The sequence below is a fragment of the Diabrotica virgifera genome, chromosome 1 (assembly GCF_917563875.1).
Source record: "Diabrotica virgifera virgifera chromosome 1, PGI_DIABVI_V3a".
Lineage (NCBI taxonomy): Eukaryota > Metazoa > Arthropoda > Insecta > Coleoptera > Chrysomelidae > Diabrotica > Diabrotica virgifera.
Window position 1 is genome coordinate 94,090,486 of NC_065443.1, and position 18,734 is coordinate 94,109,219.

Consider the following 18,734-nt stretch of genomic DNA (forward strand, 5'->3'; position numbering starts at 1 on the left):
GATAGATTTTTGAAAAATATTGGACACTTGTTTTTCATTTTTTCATTTAGAAGTATATTTCTCGAGATATTAGACCGTTTCCATAATTTTCCTAGGGTATGAGGACAAATGTTTTTTATCCATCAATAATTCGAAAAAATGTATATAATACATCTATATCAATAATTCGAAATCATAATTTCTGTAATAAAAATGGGGGTCTCTATTTAAGATTTTAAAATTGCCCCCACCTTATCCCGAGGGGGTGGAGTGGGAAGTCGTGCTTGGTGTCATTCGATAGATTTTTGAATAATATTGAACACGTGTTTTTTAGTTTTTTGATCCGATGTTCCTTTCACTAAATATTTGACCGTTCTGCTACTTTAAGCTACATATTCTGCTTCACTAAATATTTTTGACAAACTCTATTAAAAACAAGCAGCTTATTTTAATACAAAAAATATTCTTCCCAGACTATGCATATTTTTTATTACCCGCCTATGAAATAAGCATCTTTATGTGAACAACACCTGTCAAAATTGCTGAAGACACCTAGAGGAATGAATCTAGTAGTTATCTTCAACTTAATTTATAGCTCGGGGCCTATTAGATCCATAAACATAGTTACATTCTTTCACTATAATAATCTAGAGAGCATTCATGAATTACTGTAAACAAGAAGATCACATGCCGAGGGAAATAGCTGGGTGTAGCTGAGATTGTATACGAGAAAGTAGGGAGATGCTCGTATTACATTATGCGTGTATTAATGTTTAGTTTTATTGAAGCGGATTTAAAAACATATTAAAAAAAAACAGTAGGAAAAACATTAGAGCACAAACCAACAAAAGAACTCCCATAAAAGTAAAGTAAAAAAAAACAAGAAAAATAAAAAAGAACAAAAAACGTAGAGAAATTAAATTAGAAAATATATAAAAAATATCTTAAAGAACTAAAAATAACAAGGAGGATATTAAAGATAACACAACCAAGAAAAAAAATAGAGGACAGAATAAAAGCTCATTTTCTACTTCACATAGAACATAGAAAGAAAATTATTATTTTAGGAAATATAAAAAGAAATATATCAAAAAAAAATGCAAAGAATGATAAGTAAAATAAAAACTATAGACTATAAAAATCTTAATAAGGATAAAGAAGCAAAGAAAATGGTAAAATGTCAGATAAATAATAAAAAAATGAGACATAAATAAGAATAAAGAAATAATAAATTAGACCAGTAGTACAATCTATAGACAGAAAGTAAGTATCAAATTTTAAAACAAAATATAAAAAATAATGAAAACAAGTAGGAAATGCTAGAAAGAATGTAATAATACATAAGGATACAAAAACATTCCTTTCACATAATTATCTGTTTCTTGCAATGGCATAATGTGTTATGGCCTTAGATATTTGAGCTAATATTTTCGTTGTTACCTTGGACTTCCGATTAATCCGTATTACTTTGTTATTTGGTCGCCTCCCCACAAGAAGGAGATCTGTCGATTATATGTCTCTATTAGAATCTTTACAATTTTCTTAGAATCTTTTTCTCCTAGATCTCGATCTTCTTTTCCTGCTGATGGTTCATACTACATGTTCTATTTACATACCCATAACACAGTTCTCGTATAACTGTTTCATAAAAGTAAATAATTGGTATACTTTCACAAATTTTTTGCGTTTAATATCCTATCTAGTGATCCCACTACTCTACTCGGTTTCCCTAAAGTTGTACCTATTTCTTTTTTATCACTTCCAATGTTTGTTTTTATTACTCATCTCATCTCGTTACTTTTTTAAAATTTTAGTCAGTTTCTTCTCCTTTCATTTTTATGTGTTTGGTCCCTTTGGTTATATTTCGTCTTATTCCCATTTTGTTATTTTGATTCTTTTAAAATTAGGATGTACAGCATTTATTAAGGATATACCTACTGCAAGCAAAACTGATAACTAGGTTAAACATAAAATGCCATAAATAGGTGGAAAGTAAAAGAGAATATGAGAAAGGGAGGAAGAAAAGAAAGTAAAAGAAACAATGTAAGAACGCGTTCAAAAAGTAGCAACAGCAAAAATTATGTAGGATGGAATTACTAGAATATATTATAGGGCGATATAGAAAAGTTAAAATTTTGGAAGATGTAAGATTCAAAATCATTAATAGGCAAATAAAACGTATAAAAATATTAAAGTTTGTGCATTTTTTACCTAATTTTTAACAATCAATAAGGAAAAATGTTAAATTAATACGAATTTTTATAATTTGGCTCTTTCATTTCAGTTTTCCAATAATATTTCGTATACCTTATACACTGCTATTTTCTAATGCACAAGATAAAGCTTTTCTCGAACATTAAATGGACATTGCATCTAAAATATTTTTTGTTTAGACACACCTGTGACTAGATAATTTTAAAAAAATTGTACAATATATTCGTTGTGAATAATAAATAAATGTGCTGTACCATATATTTCAATTTTTATTTATTTACAAATATTTAATTTGTCTAAAGCGGAGGTGACATAAAATATAGATACATAACAGAAAGAGAAAATGAAAAGGTAAGTAAAAATAAAGAAACAAAATTGTATTAAATAAATAGTAGATGCCAAAAATTCTGAAAACAAATAAATTACAAAAATGGAAGAATGAACACAAAAAGGAAACAAATAATAAACGAAATATAGAAAATTAGAATAAAAAGGGAGAAGACGAAAAGGAAATAAAGTAAATGAGGTACAATACATAATCCGGGATAATTCGGGATTTAGAAGAACAACAAGAAAAAGTAGTAGTAGAAGAAGAAGAAGAAGAGGAAGAAGAGTAGTCTATAAACAAATCGAATAAGGTTACAGCATTATTAGATCAGACAATATCTGTTCTAAAACACCCTCATTTGGGTAAGTCGTATATGATCCTTTTTTTTGCTTTAATCTAGTTAATTAAAAAAAAATAAATTAAATTTTAATTAAAAAAATTGTACAGTTGTTTAAAAAATTCCATACCCTCCGCTATTCCACAGATTTCAATGATTCGAATTATATTTGAAATTTTGAATTCCGTTTAATATGCAAAATATAATTATGTATTCATATTTAAATTTTTTTTTTGCTCTGCATAATTTTGAAAATTAATAATTTTTTCAAATTTTAGATTTCAAAATTATTTTGCAAAAACTACTTGATGAATTGAATGGATATTAAAAGATTTTCGTGGTAAATTGTAAAGGTTTTATGTGGCTTTTAATTACCTAAAAAATATTATTGAAACACATTGATTTTCGACCTTTTTTTAACAATTTTTGCTTATTTTGCAGTATTAATTTGAAATAAATTCAATCTTGTAGAATTTTCCTAAAATGCGTAACTGTCGAGATAATACCAACGAAAAGAAGAAAAAAATTGAATTTTTCTAATTTTTGTCACAAAAAAATTTATAGTAATTTATTTATAGTAATTTAATATGGTAGAGCACATTTATAAAGTATGCAGATCATTAGGAATACTATTAAAAGCAATATTTAATAAAGCAATCGTTACAAATTAAAAAGCTATAAATACAAAATTATAATCACAACTATTCCATTTAAACATAAATATATTGTTTAAAATAAGTACTTTTTTAAAGTGAGTATTGAACTTTGCAGGAAAGCGCTATATAAGGGTCACTGAAACGGTTTTAGTGTGTATTTAAAAAGATTTCTAATAAACCATTTTAAATATTTCAGAACTAATTGCCACGTGTCTTCTAATTGGTATGGCTGCCATCTAGTTCTGACTTCCATATAGCTTGGTTGTAAAACCTGAAATAAAAACCAAAACATTAAAACGTTGCAGTTATCCTATATTCATAATTATTATAATTTAAACTGTCCGTCAAAGATTATAGATATGGTTAGAAAGTAAGTGTGAAAAATTAGTTCTCTAACAAATATGGGAAACTATTTTTTATTTGTAAATAAATTAACAATAATTAGTTTGCTTTATACCAATAATCAACCAACTCTAATCTATCAAATTCAAAAGAGGAGCGAGCATGCAAAAACAAACAAATGCACAAACCAAAAAAATTTAAGTAAGCAGTGATTTCCACTAAGCGGCATTAACAGAATAAATTTCAAACGTTTAACTCGATCAAAAACAAATAATATTTCTTAATGATTTTGTGTTTAGAAAATCATAGACCTATGCAAAAGCAAACATGCGTTCCTCTTGAATTCAAGCAGAAACAAATATGTGACTTGAACCAATCAAGAACGTCTATTTAAGTCACGTAACACAAAGAAACTGTCAGACTGCAGAAAGCTTTGGTAAGGTTCATAGTGGTTGTTACTTTGCCGTGGAAATTTGTTTAATATTAATTTTAACGAAAAGTTTAGTTTAGTTATAGTAAAAAGTTCAGCTAAATAAAATGGAAGTTGATGCTGAAGGTCTTATTACTGTTAATCAGGGTTCGAAAAGAAGTAGGAAAAAACGGAAATAGGAAGGTGCCAGAGAAAGATTGAAAAAGAAGCGACACAGTTTTCATGTTGTAAGGTTCGTCCTCCAGATGCTCTGTACATTCGTGAATTGTTGTTTTCGTCAAAAGATAAAATATCTCAGGACAATAAAGTTACTGGCTGGCTACATATTGTAGATGTCAAGCAGAGAAGAAATTGTTATATTCCAGCGGTTAAAAGTGCTAAATCTCACAAATTTTACGTAAAATATACAGTTCCTAAAATGAACGGACTTACTGTTTTTGTGTGCAAAAAATTTTTCGTGCACTTGACTTGTTTAAAAAACAACCGCCTGAACAATATTTGTAAACTGGTGAAATCTGGAAAGAACACCAAAGAAAGAAGAGGAGGTGACCATATCAGTACCAAGTCAGCAAAAAAGAGAGACAGGGTTAGAGAATTCATAGGTAGTCTAAAGGGTAGTGAATCTTATTACAATAGGAACAAAACTGCTAGAATCTACTTACACAGTGAACTAAGACAAAACAAATTTCGAAAGATTTATAATACAACCGCTTTTCCTGAACACCAAGTTTCAAGATCAATGTTTCAACGTATTTTTTCTGAATTTAATGTTCGATTCAAATCTCCTGCATCTCGACTAACATTTCAAATAAGGAATGAGAAAGTCGCAGAGAAACGATGTCAGTTAATGTTACAGAAGAGAGTACATACGGTGAGAGCTAAGGCCTTTTATGAACTTCTTCGCACAAAGACAAGCAAGACAAGCACTTTGTGTTTCGACCTTCAGCAAGTGTACCCTCTACCAAAAATACCAATTCAACAAGCCTATTATGATCGACAAATAGGTTTCTACACTTTTTTTGTGTTGTTTCTGAAGCTAAAACCCCCTACTTTTACTGTTGGATGGAAGACCAAGCTGGTAGAGGATCTCTTGAGATTTCTTCTGCTATACCAGACTTTTTTGAGAAAAATCTAAATCAACAGGGAAAAGAAAACATTAGACTTTTTTGTGACGGGTGTGGAGGGCAAAATAAGAACAACATAGTCCTCCATGATCTCATACATTTTTTGGCAAAAAATTCAATCACTACACCAATCAAAAACATAACTATCTACTTTCCAGTGCGTGGCCATATATTTTTGTCATGCAGCAGACGGGGTGTTTGTCAGAGTTGAAAGGGAACTTAAAAAAATCCTACAATCGTTTCTAGAGAAGAGTACATAAACTTCTACAAAATGTTTGGCACCGTTAGAGTTTTGTGTCAATACTGGTTAATTAAAGACACTAAGTCCCTAGCAGCAGTTTAGAAGAACTTAGACAACATCAGCAACTTAAAGCGGAGAGAAATTCAAAATGTCAAAGAAAATAACGGGACCATAATAACGGTGAAAGGACAGCTCTTCCCCCGATTTGACAACGATACCGCACCAGTTAAACTTCTTAAAAGGGGGGTTTCATCCAAAAAAAGCCAGAAATTCTGAGCTACAAAATGTAGAGCTACATCATTGAATTTCAGATCCAAAGAAAAAATATGTAGATTATTTGCTAAAAGAACTTTTTGGGGACGAGTGGAGGACATGTGGAGAATTTCTTTATTCAGCAGTGGTACATGGACATCCTGGACACACAACCTACCACAAAACAGGAGGGTGAAGGGGAATGTGACTGTTTGGAAGACGACGAAGGTCTTCATGTTTAAGGGCAGAGTTTTACATAAAAGGACGCAATATTTTAGATAGGCCTAAACATGTTTTTAGCAATACGAATTTTTGACTATTTTTAATTTTTTTAATAGGTCTAATGCAAGTGAATTTTTACAACTAACAAGTTAGTTTCAATGTTATTTTAAAAATGTGATTCAATAAAATCAGTTTTGGTTCTCTATAATTTTATTTCAACACTTTCTTTAACCAAAACGAAATATTTCTATTCAACCAAAAGCAAACATGTCATCATTCCTCTCAACGAAAAGCAAACATGTCTCCTGAATTCAGTCAAAACCAAACATGTCAAATAGGTATTAAATATTTAATAACTAATTATAATAACATTTTCGATTTGCTATTGCGACTGCTATGTTATTCTTGTATATAAGAATAATTTGCCACAAGTAACATTTTTTGTCATTGGAAACAGTTGACTAATATTATAAAAAACGTTTTTCTCATTCATGAAAATTTGTATTTGGCTGACTTTTTTGCTTGTGCGCTCCTTAAAAAAAAGTTTATAACTTTTTCTTCTAGTGCCGACTCCACTAATGAAGATTGGCTATAACCATTGCAAATTCGTCTCTATCTTCTGCTTTTCGTAAAAGCGTCTGTGTGTTCAATCTGGTCCAGTCACCCCAAATATGCTGTCTTTCGCCTTTTAATGGTGGTCAAAAGTTCTCTGTCTCTTCCCATTCTGTGCAACACCATTTTGTTCGTAATATGATAGGTCCATGGTATTTTCAAAATTTTCCTGAAAAGCCACATCTCAAAAGCTTCCAGCTTTCTCATTAAGTCAATATTAACAGTCCAGGCTTGGACACCATAAAGAAGAATAGAGCGGATATATCATTTTACCATCTGATATCGGATTTGCAGATTGAGTTTTGGTTACTCAGAGATTTCCTTATTTTCAAAGGCTGCTCTTGATTGCTCTATTCTTGTTTATATTTGCGTTTTTATTGACTATAATAAAGCAATCGACAAAGTACGCGGAGAAATCATTAGGGAAAATAGAAATTAAAGTCAATGGAATAATAACAGAACCCATAAAAACAAACACAGGAATCGGGCAAGGAAATTCACTAAGCCCTTTACTATTTAACATAATGTTGGATGCAATAATAAAACAAGTGAGGAAAAAAGAGGGTAGAGAGATAAAAATACTCTGTTACGCTGATGACACCGTGTTAGTAGCAGAGTGTGAAGACGACCTACAAAGATTATTGCACGAGTTCAACATTAACGCAAAAGAAATGAATATGATAATATCAGCCCAAAAAACAAAAAGCTTAGTAGGTAATTGCCAAAGAACCAATAAGATGCAAATTTGAGTTAGAAAATCAAATTATAAAACAAGTAATGACTTTTAAATATCTGGGAATTAAGTTATCAGCCGACAACAATATCGAAGAAGAGGTAAAAGACCAAATAATTAAAGCCAGTAGAACGGCCGGATGCCAAACAATTTGGAAAAATAAACACCTAAGATTGGAAACAAAGGCCCGAATATATAAGTCAGTTATTAGGCCAGTTATGACTTACACGGCCGAAACAAGACCAGATACAAGCAAAACACGAAGACGTCTGGAAACCAACGAAATGAAGATCTTAAGAAGGATCGCTGGAAAAGGACTACAGGATAGGGTAAGAAGTGAGGAAATCAGACGCATATCTGAGGTAGACAATATAAATACCTGGGTAAAGAACAGAAAAAAGAGTGGAATGAGCACATAAGTAGGATGTCTGAATCAAGGATAATAAGAATAACCAGGGACAAGTCACCAATGATAACTTAGGGGCAGAATGAAAGGCGCCGTTGAAGAAAAACAGACAGTACTGCCTATATAAAAGAAAAAGAAGAAGAAGAAGACAAAGTACGCCATGAACAATTAATGAATGTTCTAAAATCAAAGAAGATGATGACGTTCGGATCATATGGAATTTATACTATAAGCAGCGAGCAAAAGTACGTATTAACGAACAGCTGTCAAAGGAAATTTAAATCAGACGTGGGGTAAGACAGGGATGTGTATGTTCGCCAGTTTTTTATTACCTACTCTGATACGCTGAAGAGATCCTCTTGAGGGTGAAACAGCTGGAATAAAGGTAAATGGAGTTCCCATTAACAACATTAGATATGCGGGTGATACTGTCATCTTAGCCGAAAATATTGAAGATCTTTTGTTTGTTGAAATGTTGAACAGAGACTGTTCTAACCTGTTATATAGGGTCTAACCTAAGTCTATTCTACGGAATACGATAGCAAGGAACTATCCTCAGCTTGCTTTGCAATAAGATCTATTTCGAAAGAAATGAATTTAGCCTCTTCCAAAGAGGCCTCTGTTTAGCCTCAGAAGAACAACACATTGCAGAAGCTACTTCAAAGATCACAGGATTCTAACACTACCTTCTTTATATATTTTAGAAACTGTTTGCTTAATTCGTAAACATCTACATGCCTTTCCAGCAAGACCTAGACATGACTATTCCACCAGAAATTCTACTTTTGACATCTATTTACCGATCCCGTCCAGTGAGTTAGTAAAGAAATATATATTATATTCTGCAAAAAAAAAACTTTACAACCATCTCCCTCTACAACTTAAATCTGCAACATTTTTCCTTAAGTTCCGTAAAATGAATAAAGCCTATTTATCTGAAAGACCATATTTTTCAATAGCAGAGTTTCTTAACCAATAACTAAGAAAGTAGAGTATTCTTATTTATAAGTAGAATCTTAATCTATATTTGAGTGTCATGTGCAGCAGCTTAACTTAACTTATTAAATTTCTTAAGGTAGATTATGCAATTTGCATTTTTTTTTTAGATTTTGCAATATATTGTTACTGTTTTTTTGTTCCACTTCATTATACAGTAGAACCCCGCAAATCCGAACTAATTGGGGGGACAGCCTGTTCGGATTCCGAAAAGTTCGGATTATCCGAAAGTTAGCCTAAGAAGCTAAGGAAGATGATTTTTAAAAGACATGGTCTGCCACCGATCCCTTTATGAAACTTTATCCGCACGTTTATGCCTCCAATATTCTAAAGCTGAAAAATATTTAAATCACTGAAATATTAAATCACTAACGCCAGTAGTTTTGTTTGGTCACGGGACATGGGAATTCGGCCATGTAAATGATTCATTTAATTTGTAATCTGGATATTGATTACACTATGTTTCTCATGTTTCTTATCTTTTTCAATGTTTTCGTTCATAGTATACCATGGGAAATGTGTAGTATGCACATTCCTTTATTGATTGTGTTTAAGTTTTTTAAAGGATGTACTTACTATGTGTATTTATTTTTAATAAATTTCACATGTCCAAATTCCTATTAATTTTACATTGTTAAATTTTAATACATATTTATACAATTAACAATTTATAATAAACATGTTTTTAAATTTTTATTTTGAATTTTTAGAATTTTTTTCACTTTCCGTTGGTTCGGATTTGCCGAAAGTTCGGATTTGCGGGGTTCGGATTTGCGGGGTTCTACTGTATTTTATTTATATTGACGATTTATTATTTTAGTAAATTGTATTTGTTATTTGTTATTGTTCTTATTTATAATTCTTTTAAGCTTTTTCTATAAAATTGTTAAATTTTTCATGACAATAAAGCATATTTCTATTCTAACAATAAACATCAGGAAGACAAAATTTATGAAAATATCTTAAACGCAAAGAAATAACGAGAATCTCCTCATTAACGGAACCAATGTCGAACAAGTTGACCAATATGCATATCTTGGAAAAATGATCAACTCCACAAATGATTGCTTCCAGGAAATTAAAATTAGAACAGAAAAGACTAGAGCGAATTTTAACAAAATAAAAAATCTGAAGTTAAAGCTAAGAGTAAGGTTGGCTAGGTAATACGTTTTCTCGACTTTGTTTTACGGAATGGAAGTTTGGACCTTGAATGCGGCATCAATGAAAAAACTGGAATTATTCGAGTTGTGGTTGTTTAGAGGAATTCTGAAAATATTGTGGACAAAATACGTCACAAACAAAGAGGTTCTATAAAAGATGAACAAGGAAATGGAGATCTTAAATACAATCAAAACAAAAAAATTGGAATATTTCGGACATATTATACTAGATCTGGATCCCGCGTATGAAAAAAAAGTTGATTAATAGCAAGCTGAAAATTTGTTAATAGCTTAAGGGTGTCTAGTCGGATAAACTTTGATATATGGGAACACTGGAACAGGAGCAGTTTTAACCGTGGAACAGGTTAAAAATTTGGAACGGTCACACCACGAAAACGGCACATTTATTTTGTCCGACAGAACAGACTTAAACTCTCCGAACAGAGATTAAACTCTCATGCAAAAATCAGACTGCTATTTATCACCTGTCATAATTCCTGTCATTTGACATATTCTACATGTTCCACTCATTAAAACGTCCATTTGGTGATAAATAGCAGTCTGATTTTTGCGTGAGAGTTTAATCTCTGTCCGAAGAGTTTAAGTCTTTTCTGTCGGACAAAATAAATGTGCCGTTTTCGTGGTGTGACCGTTCCAAATTTTTAACCTGTTCCACAATTAAAACTGCCCCTGTTCCAGTGTTCCCATATATCAAAGTTTATCCGACTACACACCCTTAAGCTATTAACAAATTTTCAGCTTGCTATTAATCAACTTTTTTTTCATACGCGGGATCCAGACCTATACGTGAAGATAGATGCAACTAGCTCCAATTAATTATGCAGGACACACGTATCGTGGCTGCGCAACCTGAGAGAATTGTACGGATGTAGATAAAATGAATTTTCAGAGCAGTCGTCTCTAAAATGCGAATAGCTATGATGACTTACGATCTCCGCTGTGGAGATGGTACTTGAAAAAGAAAATATATGATTCTAAAGACATATTATACAGTGATGAGCGCGCTAATAATCGGCAAAATAACGCAAAAATGGAAAACATAATACATTGTGAATAAAAAGAAATAAAACTAGTAGAGGTGGAAATTATCGATATAAACGTATAAATTAACATTACATTACATAGTCTCCTACCTTTAGACGTCTGTGATAGTTTTATGGAATTATTCTCTCACAGTGACAGTTATCATACTCCTCCGATACGTCTAGTCTAAAGGAAGAAAACTATGTAATGTAATGTTAATTTATACGATTATATCGATAATTTTCACCTCAACTAGTTTTATCTCTTTTTACCTCACAGTGTATTATGTTTTCCATCTTTTGCGTTCTTTTGCCGGTTATCAGTGCGCTCATCACTGTATCCGCTGTGAGCTCGTAGGTAGAGGAGGTATTATTTAAAAGTTCGTGAGCGCCAGTAGTGACAAGTCAGTGACCTTTTACGAGAAATTTGACATAAATGTCAAAGTGATTAATTTAAAACATTGCAATTAAAAACATTAATACGAAAAAATATTAGTTGGCCAAAGCTGTGACATATATTTTTTACCTTAAATATACTTACGTTTTAAATATTAAAATTTGGTTTTTTTACATTTAAATATAATTAATCTCTTAATCTAAGTGCCATCTACACGATAATTGTCAAAGTATCAGAAGTATTAAAGAAGGAAACTAATATTCGCCAGCCAATACGCCAAAATAATAAGCAAAATCTTAAAAAAAAAATCTATTATTCGCAATAAGTTTCTCATTAAATTTTCGGTAAAAGTTGCACTCGTAATCCGCTAGTTGGTGATACCAGCGAAGCTCATAGCGAATAGCACTTAAAATAACCAAATGGCGAAAGATAATTAATTTTTTGTGATTAGGAAAAGAAAGATGGGGCGTTAATTATTATATTTCCATAATGTTTTTAAAACTTATATAAATTAAAAGTCAAACAATTAGGCATGCACATCATATATTTAATGACATCATAACCCACCGGTATATGTACATTTTTCCTCATATGAAGAGTACAGGGAAAAACAAGGAATGTCACATTTTATATATATTGAGATAAACACAAATAAAGATTTAATTCTGATGATATCTAAAAACCACTTTTAGACGGAGAGCTAGAGGCGAGAAATCATCGTCATAAGTAATATGGAGTTTGGCATGTGAAATGTGTCTATTGTATATTGATAATTATGACCCCTTTCAGGCTGACACCTCAGTGGATACAGGAAGTAGCAATAAGGGATGAAAGGGGAAAGTTGGTGCAGTCATTAAATGTTTTCACCTTCTATTTTGTTAAACCTCCATCGATTTGAATGAAAATTGGTGAGTAGTTAGAGCATAACTCAAGAAACAAAACTGATATGGTGCCAACGTGCGCTTTTACCCTGGAGGTGGATGCCACCCCTTCTCGGGGGTGAAAACTATTTTAATAAAAATAACCCCACTAATCGATAGAGGGACAAATTTTAAGCAAAATTTGTTACTTCTAATTATTAAAATAGATCAATACTTTTTGAGTTATTAAAGATCAAAGATTTGAATTTTTCGTGAAATAAATGCATGATGTAAAGCGGTTTTTCGTGAATAATTCAAAAACTGTAAGTTTTATCAAAATAGTTATGATTACCAAAATTGAAGATAATAATAAATAAAAAAGATTTCTTATTCGAAAAACATTTGAGAATTAACAAAAAGTGAGTTATAGGTGATGGAATGTATATATTTTTTCGGCTAGTACCCAAATCTAAGTATTCAAGCTCAAATAACGGGAAAACAGTGCATTTTATAAAATATGTTTACTGAACACTTGTCAAAGTACTCACGAATACCTATCAAGTGAGCTCCAGATGAAGTTTATAACATCAAAGCTAAGCAAGTGATGATGAAAATAAGAGAACCCTTTCGAGTTTTTAGGAAAAAGTGAAAAATAAAACATACGCTATTTATATATTTATTTTGAAATTTGTTAACAGAATAGTTTTTAATGGAATTTCGGGAATGAAGTTAGGATTATAATTTATTATCAAGTTCGTTTTATTACAATTTAAATATAACAAGTTAAAAATGCGAGCATTATTATAACGAAAACTTTGTTTTTTATGTATTTAAATTCCTAATATGGAAAATTGCTATTATGAAAAGTTGTTAGAATTAAAAATTATGTTTAATGTGCAATTATATCCTACTACATATTTAAATATTGTGAGCTATAAAGGCACTTTTCTGAGCGAATTTCTTGCGCGAAATTCATATTTTTTACACATCGACTAAAATCGATACAATTTTATATAATCTTATGTTTATGATTGCATCTTGGATTTTAGACCATGCAGATCTTTTATAAAGAATAATTTTTGTTCGTAAAATTAATAATAAAAGAGTTATAAATGAAAATGATGATTGGTAGGTGTCTCTAATTTGAGAAAAAAATTTAATATTTTCTTTTTATTAGAAGAATGTAGATAATAGTTACATTATTATAATAATTATTAATTATTTAATTATAATAATAACAACTATTGCATATATTAGAACACAGTTTTTAATTCCAAACAATTTTTCGTAGTAACAATAATTTACAACAGTGTGAAAAAAAGGTACTTTAATCTTGAGCGAAATTCATATTTTTTAAAATACCTCCTATAATATAAGTAAAATTTGCTATCTGATGATTGAATCGTAGGTTTTAGACGATGCAGAACTTTTTATGAATTTTAACTTTATCTCGTAAAATTAAAAATAAAAAAGTGTCCCGTAATATATGTGTCCAACTTAAGTAGACACACTGTATATTATACAATATAATATACATAATACATAAATCATTGGGTAGACAGCACCAAAAATTTGTAACCTGCCATTTAACATTACTTTCTTTAAAATTAATAAGTAATATTTATTTATTTGATATTTCAATTCTTTTACAGTTTATATGAAGTAATATATTTTTGAAATAATATGACATTTTCATTAACATTTTTACGTACAGTGTCTCCATTGTAGAATTATCTCGCTATCTAAAATTGCTAAAAAATCATAAATTGCTGTCCCGAGATGCAACTTGTTTTTGAGGTCGGTTATCTCGAAGATGGTTTGAGATATCGAAATGCCGTTTTCAGATTTGGATTCAGGAGACAAAACTACATTGACATCGGTACATAAGCTCCAGATATTGCAGGGGTGTCAACGCAGGAACGAACGACCGGACTTTGCGAATTTATAAACGAAATCAAAATTTTCGTTGAAAATACTATTTATTTTTCACTTTCGCTGTCATATTCACTAAAATCGCTATCATAATTATTTTCATCACTTTCGCTATTATGCATGTCATCATCGGCTTGCTCATCATCCATCTCATCGTCTGTTTCATTCTCAAAAGTAATATCTCTAACAATCTCTGGCATTTGAGGCCCTTCAAACCATTTGAATTTATATGTGTTATCTTCAGCAAGTTCCCAACCATTTTGTTCAATAACCAGATCTGTTCGATTTTTTTTACAGGCGTTCAACCAAATACTTTTAATGTATCGTGCTCGTAAAAGATGTTGATATAGCTCAGATTGAGATGGTGGTAAAGTTGATGCATCAAAATTTTTCAGATATTTTTTAAAAAATGGTTCATTTACGTCTTTTAGCTTATATCGACGATTAAATATTGTAAGCCGTATGTCATTGACTTTTCTTTGGAGAATTCTTTTTGTAATCCTTGTACCGCATATGTGACAAATATATGTTTCTGGAATTTCAAAAATCGTCTCTTCGTCAAAATAGATATCTCCAAGAGCATAAAATGCTTCTTTATATTGCTCAAATGATTTCATAATATTGAATGTTTTTTTTCCCTTTCTATGAAAACATGGATTATAGTCACAGCCAGTTAGAGCGTGGAAACCGGCTAAAGCTTTGCATATTGAATCTCCAAAATGTTCGTAAATTTTACAGATATCAATATAATGTTTTTTCCTGCGGTTCCAGACTGTATCCAAATGTGTAAATTACTGTTCAAGTGATGCATATTACTTAACATAACCAGAATATCTGTATCTGAGCTCTTTATGATTACATTGGCATCTTTCTGTAGTTGACATACGTGGTATATTATTTTAGTGTCTGCCTCCTCATGAGCTGGACAACTAAAATATGGAGCTTCGTCTTTCTGCACTTCTCCATTTTTACTAACGAAAAACTTGTGACACTCAACAAAATTAACATATATTATTTTACCTTGCAGAAAAGGTGCTATTTCGTTATCAGCCCAATAAGTCAAAAAAAAAATCGAACCAAAGCCTCTTTGAATTTGTTATTTCTTAACTCTTTAATAAAATCGACTCGTCTCTTTTGATTAGGTCCTGATATACAGAAAACGCGATCGGCTTCTTTGTTACCTCTTGTAGATCTTTCATAGTCTTTAATTAACGGTAGGAAATATTGATCCAAATATCATCAATCCGTCAATTTAAGAGCACATGCGTGAAGTTACGAATGATAAAAAGAACATATGTATTATTATTAATTAAATGTATGTTACTAAAATATTATTTTTATATTCTTTCGATATTTAATTGAATTTTTTCTATCGATATAAACTTAGTGGCGGTTCTAGCGCCAGGGGCAGGGGGCAGCTGCCCCCCTTCAGTTTTTACAGTACTTTTGTACTATAATTTTCGTTAAAAAGGCACGTTATCTTGTTTATTCACCGGTTGTGTTCCCTTGCCCCCCACTTTTTTTGGTCTAGAACCGCCCCTGTATAAACTGAACATGTACAGAAACTGAGGGTGTCCAACAATGGGCACATTTGACATAATGTTCAAATACATTTTTGCTATATATTTTATATAAATGTCTTAAAACAATTTTAAAAGCTTATATAAATAATATAATAATTAAGCTCCAAATTTTTGGAGCCTAAATTTTGAAAAATGTTTGTAGCATAATGTTTAATGGTATCAACTTTTCCGCGAGCTCATTTGATACATATTTCCAAGTACTTTGACAAGTGTCAGTAAATATATTTTATAAAATGCACCGTTTTCCCGTTATTTGAGCTTGAATACATAGATTTGGGTACTAGCCGAAAAAAATATATATTCCATCACCTATAACTCACTTTTTATTAATTCTCAAAGGTTTTTCGAATAGCAAATCTCTTTTATTTTTTATTATCTTCAATTTTGGTAATCATAACTATTTTGATTAAACTTACAGTTTTTGAATTATTTACGAAAAACCACTTTACATCATGCATTTATTTCACGAAAAATTCAAATCTTATATCTTTAATAACTCAAAAAGTATTGATTTATTTTAATAATTAGAGGTAATAAATTTTGCTTAAAATTTGTCCCTCTATCGATTAGTGGGGTTATTTTTAATAAAATAGTTCTCACCTCTGAGAAGGGGTGGCATCCACCCCCAGGGTAAAAGCGCACGTTGGCACCATATCAGTTTTATTTCTTGAGGTATGCTTTAACTACTCACCAATTTTCATGTAAATTGATGGAGGTTTAACAAAATAGGAGGTGAAAACCTTTAATGACTGCGTTAACTTTCCCCTTTCATCCCTTATTGCTACTCCCTGTATCCACTGAGGTGTCAGCCTGAAAGGGGTCCTAATTATCAACATACAATAGACACATTTCACATGCCAAACTCCATATTACTTATGACGATGATTTCTCGCCTCTAGCTCTTAGACTATTTGAAGATTCTTAGCAGAATTCTAGCAATTCTTAGTCTATAATCTTAATGTAATATTAATCTATATTAACTTATTAATTTAATAATGCACGAAAAAACTGCTAACATTCCTTATTTTTGTTCAGCGGCGTGCGGACAATGCTGGTGCTTCGCCGGGATGCAAATTCTTGGAAAATTTATATAGACTGATCTTTCTGGTTATTGTTCTGAATCGATAGTCTAGTCGATAGTACTCAGTTTTTGCTACCACATGGCGAGAAAAGCCGAAACTCATAAAAAAGTGACATTCCTTGTTTTTCCCCTGTACTTTTCATATATTAGTTTTTCTCTACCGTAAAGTTTAGCAGGAAGGCGCTGTTGCCAAATAAAAACGTATAAGTACGCATTTACACCAACTCCTTGTCTTTAAGATTGTGAAACAAAGATAACTATCTGTAATGTAAGTATCAATGTCATGTTTTCCTATAGAAGGTTATGTAAGATTTTTGTTTGTTTATTTTTTTTCTTTTATGACCTTTGGTAGCTGTGCCCAATTTGCCAGCAGCCTTTCTTAAAATTAACGCCTAACTAAAACTACCATACAACAAGCCTATTACGAGCCTAATCGACCAATTAAGGATAGGGATGGGAAAGTGAAGGGGCTTAAAAGATACACTGTCGTTAAAATATAAACTAAATAAATAAAATTTGAAAACAATAATTTGATATTTTAATTAACCTCCAATATTTTGACAGAAGTCAGTTACCATTTACAATCTCACCAAATATAGCAATGATGTCATATACTCGTTACTACTTCTAGTCAATGAAATACTCGCTGTAGTAGGAATGGCATGTGAAGAAAATCTGATTATTCCCTGTATATTTTTTCAAATTAAAAATATGGCAACAAGGTAAAAATTGCATGCGAGCCTCACTCTTTGACTTCGACCATACCGTAGATTAAGAATTTCGGGTTATAGACCAGGACTACTCTGTAAAAAACGTGTATTTTTGGATGTGAGAGGTGGCATTCGGATTTTTGCAGATAAAGTTAGGTGACACCTTCAGTAATAATAATTTACTTATGCTCCTTCTCAAATATGCCCGGAACATTAATAAAAAAATTAAAATATTTAAAAATTTCGAAAAACATCGATTTTTTTCTCCTTTCTTTGCTTATCACTTTAAAACGGTTCGTTTTGGAAAAAGTCGTAGAGAAATAAAATAAAGATAATTCAATTTTGTATGATATACGACTGGTCAAAAATGTCTTAAGGTATTACTTTTTCTGCAATATAGCAATAAATACAAAATAAGGAAGCAAAATACGCCTGTGGGTATTCAATATTTCTTAACCACTTTGGTGGCACCTAGAACCTTAGTAATTCGCTTAGAAAATTCTTATAACGTACTTAAATGGTCTACCAAATTTCATTAAAATCGATCTAATAGATTTTGCATAATAAATTTGCAATATAAATGTTTTTAAAAAAGTTCAAATTTTTTAAAATCTTTCTGAACAAAAAGTGGACCATAGAAGTTGGCTAATTTTTTTACATATAAAGAGGTGCTCCACCTATCTAATACACTGTACATAATTAAAATCGGATTATTTAAGGGGCCTCAGCAATATTTTAAAATTATAAACAATTTTTTGGCTTATAAATAAATAGCTTTGTTTAATAATAAAAAAATTAATTTTTAGCAATGCAAATAATTAAAACCGGTATAATTTGACTAAAAGTTATTCTCGTTCAAAAATTGCAATTTTTAGATTTTTAGAATGTTCCACCACGTTTATCTAGAAAACTATCTATGCATCCTACGAAAAAACTTATAAGAACATTTTTTGCTTAGAATTACCCAAGAAATACAAAAAATGGTTTTATTTTGCGAAAAATCGATGTTATATAATTCCTCAAGTTTTTTGTTTATAACAATCTTATCGACATCCGGATCAACTGTTACCCAAAAAATTCGTGTTCCACGGGTCAA

The 18,734-nt window shown here is 31.0% G+C and overlaps 1 protein-coding gene across 1 annotated transcript in view; it reads right to left on the minus strand.

The window, feature by feature from the left end:
• Positions 1-1,157: 1,157 nt before the first annotated feature.
• The window catches only part of LOC114326675 (histone-lysine N-methyltransferase PRDM16-like), a 36,152-nt gene continuing 18,575 nt past the window's right edge, over positions 1,158-18,734 (minus strand). The window contains exon 3 of the mRNA XM_050642489.1: positions 1,158-3,785. The gene's annotated coding sequence lies outside the window, so the exon portion shown is untranslated. The remainder of the gene's footprint in view (positions 3,786-18,734) is intronic.